This window comes from Rousettus aegyptiacus, unplaced genomic scaffold (assembly GCF_014176215.1).
Source record: "Rousettus aegyptiacus isolate mRouAeg1 unplaced genomic scaffold, mRouAeg1.p scaffold_m13_p_15, whole genome shotgun sequence".
Classification (NCBI taxonomy): Eukaryota; Metazoa; Chordata; class Mammalia; order Chiroptera; family Pteropodidae; genus Rousettus; species Rousettus aegyptiacus.
Window position 1 is genome coordinate 23,179,253 of NW_023416290.1, and position 5,228 is coordinate 23,184,480.

General features: G+C 30.4%; 1 pseudogene; it reads left to right on the forward strand.

Annotated features, from left to right (window-relative positions):
* Positions 1–637: 637 nt before the first annotated feature.
* Positions 638–756, forward strand: LOC118612247 (annotated as a pseudogene).
* The last annotated feature ends 4,472 nt before the right edge of the window (positions 757–5,228 follow it).

A 5,228-nucleotide genomic window follows, 5' to 3' on the forward strand; every position in this document is an offset into this window, starting at 1 on the left:
AGTAACTCAAATTCACATGAAGAAATAAAAAGCACTGGTAGAGATAACTGTCAGTAAATATAAGACACTATAAATGCATTCTGGTCTGTAATACTTTTCCTAACTGATTTAAGAGACAACCATATGAAGCAATAATTTTAAATATGTGTTGATCGTTTTATATGTGGATGATATAATTTGCATGACAATAATAGTGAGGAGGTAAGGAACAAAGCTATAGAACAAAATTTTTGTATGTTTTGAAATTAAGTTGGTATTAATCTAACCTATATTGATTTGAGCTAAAATGTTAATCATAATCTCCAAGGCAACTCAAAAAATAGAGTACCAAGTAATAAAGGAATTAGAATGGGACACTAGAATTTCTGTATTTTACACACACAAAAAAAGTCAGTAATGAAAGAAGTGAGGAACAAAGGCATGACATAGATAATACCTATAGCAACATGACATATAAATATCAACTTAATGTTAATTACACTAAATGCAAAGTGATTAAACTCTCCAGTAAAAGGCAAAGATTGGCAGAATGAATTAACAAGAACAAAAACAACAAAATGATATAAGCTAACTATATATTGTTTATGAGACATAGATTATATATATAAAATAGTAAAAGGTTAAAAATGAAAGGGTGGTCTATGGCCATGCTATCCTGAACAAACTCGATCTTGTCTGATCTCGGAAGCTAAGGAGGGTTGGGCCTGATTAGTACTTGGATAGGAGACCACCTAGGAGGACCAAGTGCTGTAGGCATAGAAAATAAAAATAAAAAATAAATAAGGGATTGTAAGCTGACAAGATCCTTGCTATTTGTCAGGTAAACCAAGGGTCGCTTCACTTAAAGAAATACAAAGTAAAAAGTAAAATAAAAAGTATAAACAGAGACATCCTATGCCATAGAAAACTAAAGTATACATACCAATATAAGATAAAATAAATATTCACAGAAAGTGTTACTAGCAAAAAAGTTGTACATTTTATAATACTAAAAGATTAATACATCAAAAAATGTAATTATAAGCATAAAAGCACCTACATAAAGCAAGAACCTACATTCATTAATGAGTTGAAGAACTATGCAGAAGATAATAAAGGGGGTAAAAAAATAGATCTTATATATATATATATATATATATATATATATATATATATATATGGACCATGCACCCAAATATATTTTTTCAAGTGTATATGGTACATTTTAGGATAGTCCATATATAACAATAAATTAAAAATGATTGAAATCATACAAAATTTGTTCTATAACCAAGCATAATTAAATTAGATGACAATAACAATAAAAAAATTAGAAAATTCTAAAATTTGTAAAAATTAAATGGCACTTGTTTAATAATTAGTAAATCAAAAAATCACAAAAAAGTAAAAAATACTTTGAAATTAATGAAAACAAGAACAAAAGCTATCGAAATTAATAGCATGTAGCTAAGTGTGCTTAAAGGAAAATTTATATCTATGACATATAAATTAAGAAAATTCGAATCGAGAATCCAAATTTTCACCTACATAATTAAAAGAGAAAAAAATAAAACAGAATAAGCAAAATGCAGGAAAAAATGCTATTAGAGTGAGAATGAATGAAATAGACTATAAAAACAATAGAGAAAAGTCAATAAAACTAAAAAATTATTTCTTAAAATGATCAGCAATATTAGTAAATCTTTAGACAAAATGACCAAGAAAAAAGAGAGAATATTCAATTTTTTAAATCAAGATTGTGAGGAGACATCGCTAAAAGTTTTTAAAAATTTACAGTATTATAAGTAAATATTATAAAATATGCAGGTCAACATATTAGAAAACTTGAATAAAAAATGCATAAAAAGACACAAATACTTAAACTGACTAAGAAGAAATAAATAACCTAAATAGATCTACAGCATATGCAGAGATTAATTTAGTAATTAAACAACCTCCTATGAAGAAAAATTCAGGATGAAATGACTTGCTGTTAAAAGCTACATAATATAGAAAGAATTAACATCATTCATTATGAAGACTTCCAAAAATAGTAAAAGGTAAAAATGCTTCTGTTATTTTATGAGGTCAGCATAAAACTAAAAAATAAAATAAAACAAAATAAATCACAAAAAAAATACAGATTCGTATACCTTAGGAATAATCCTTGAATTAGGAATAATAATGACTCGAAAATTCTCATTAAATACTAGTACACTGAATTTATTAATATGTAAAAAGGATCACATCCCACAACCAACAGAAATATATCTAGGAATGCAAGTTTAAACATCTAGAAATAAATCTATGTAATGCACTGCTTTAATAGAACAAAAAACAAAAAATATATTATTACATCAGTAAACACAAAACAAGCATTTGATAAAGTCCAGTAGCTTTATCATGAACACATTTTACATGAATAAAACACTTTTTTACAAAAAATTTATTGATAAAATATAAAATGTAATAATTTAGTGTGCATTTTTATAATAAAAGTCTACAAATGAGCATATGGCATTTTGGGGGAGTCTATCATTTCACATAATTGAGATAAAAGTTAGTTTTCTTTAGCCTCAAAATCAATTTCCAATGTTCATCTGTTATTGTTAATGCTAACCTGGGTTGAGATTTCACATGTTCCATCTTTAATATGCTTTTTTTCGCTCAGTTAGAGACTGTCAGATACTGATAGCAGTCCATGAGCACATAATTGTAATTGAGCATATTTATTCTTTAGAAAGCATTTATTGGATTCTTTTAGTCTCCTCTTGATATTTAAGTTTCAGTATGCCATTACATCACAGATTAACTTCCAAAGTTTAAATGGAAATTCCTCAATTGCTCAGTTCAAAGGTTTTTAAAATACCAATATGTCTTTAGCACTTGCATTGATATATGAATTTTGGATTTGAACTTGGAAAATATAGCCACTTTGTGAAAATTGGTAAGGAAGTTGAGATCACTCTTCCTGTTTTAACTTTGGTACCCCATGATGTGTAGAAAGCATACTGACATTACTTATAGTCTAAACAATGTCATACATGATAGCAAAGCCGTCTTTGTGAGCATGCATCCTTTGCATTTGCATACAACTTCACACTTAGTGCCCAGCACTTGGTTTACTGAACTGTTGTCATAGCCTTGAAATTTGTAATAATTTTCTGAACTTGAGATACCTGAAATATGAGTGGTCTCTAGTTTTTGCCATCCTGTTTGCATATAGTGTTTGTGATGCCCTAAGAGTACAGTGGGCTCATGACACATGGAGTTTGAGTGAGATTCTAAGTATATGTTACATTTATGACTGAAGAAGTGGGAATACTGACAGCCCATAGAGGTCACACTTGCTTTTCCAACCAGAACTTGCTTTGAGGCCATGGCATTCTGAAAAACACGAACAATCAAGGAAGTTTATAATATCTTTTTGTTCATGTCACCTCCCTGTATTCATCAACCACTTATGGTGAAAACTGATAATATTGAAGCAAAATAAAAGATACAACAAAAGATAGTTTTTTCTCTTTTCGTGTTTCCTGACTCATCAGTAAATTGATGGTGGAGAATTTGGGTAGAATTTGAATATATTAAGCAGTAAAATATAGTTGAGTTAATTTTGTGTAGTGTTTCTACTGCCTAGCAAGAATAAAATATATATGCAGTTCAAGCTGCAAAATATCAATTATATCATTTTGGCAATTCTACATATGAATTAGGTGCTCTTATATTTGCATCTTAAACTGGAATTGCATCATATATAGATAAATGGAAAAATCTATAGTGTGCCAAGGAGGGTGAAGCTATGGGAGTGCCTTATGTCATTTCCGTTGAAACTCAACTCTCTGGTAGTTGTGTTAAAGTAGCCATAGATAATACCTCAATGAATGAGTATAGCTATGTTCCAGTGAAACTTCATTTGTGGTCACTGAAATTTTATTTTTAGTTATAATACAGTATGCTTCTCTGTGACTTTTTTCCTACCATTTAAAGTACAAAAACTATTCTCAACTATAAGCCATACAAAAACAGATGTCAGGTGAGATTTGGACGAAGGGTTATATTTTAGTAATCCTTAATCTAGAGAGACAGAGTTATAAAACAAAGATGTGGCTTATTACTAAACCCTTGTTTATTCTAAAAGAACAATGTTTTAGAGGAAGAGGAGACAGTTTAGGAAAAAAAGAAAGGATGAGTGGCCAGAGATATATAAAGAAATTCAGGACAGTATAGTAACTTTGTGAAGTACAGGCAATTCTTTGGAGAAGTTTTAGTATTTGTATTATTTTTTCTTTCAATAGTAGCATGCTACTTGGAAGATGTAATTAATCATAAATCAATTTTTAAAAAACCTTTATAGTCATACATCTAAAAGTTATTCATTCTAGGGAAAACCTCATCTAATCACAGAACTTAAATTTGAGCTTGTAAGCGTATTTTTTTCTGTCTCTGCCAGTACACACTATTTACTACAATGCTACATGTTTTCAGTTTTCTTCACTACCATTTTAGTAACTGCTTCCTTTAAACCTGTGATGAAGAGAGTGGCTTTATTTTTTGATATATGACTGCTGACAGTTTTTAACCTCACCCCTTTCTTTTTCCTTTATATCCTATATCTGGGAAAGCTGATAAAGAAAAAAAAAACTGAGTGTTGCCTTCTTTGGTGTCAGAGGAGGGAGGATTCAAACCACTGGCCAAGAACCTTCACCCTGACTTGACACCTAATCATAGTAAAACCCCAACTCAATTTCTTTTCTCTGCCTTCTCAAGCCATTTAATACCTGCCTTGAGGCTTACCTGCTCTCTCCCAGAGTCTCCTTCTAGGGAAGTAATAAATCTCATATCCTCTTGGTGTGTATGGGTGTCATCATTATTAACACTCAACCAAATTTTAAGTGGGGTCCATCTTGCTCCTCCAGAGTGGTGCTATGAGCAAGATACCTAGTCATTGACCTGACCAGTGGGGGTCTTTTTGCTCTTGCCTTAGTTTGCTAATGTTCATCATGCTGCCTTGCTGACAGTGACTACATAGCATTATATCTTTTTTTCCCCACAAAAAAATTGTTATTTTATTTTTTACTAAATGTATTAGGGTGACATTAGTTAATAAAGTTATATAGGTTTCAAGTGTACAATTCAAGGATACATCATCTGTATATTCCATTGTGTGTTCATCACCCAAAGTTAAATCTTCCGTTACTATACATTTGACTTCCTTTTCCCTTATCTCCATTCCTCCTTTCCCCTCT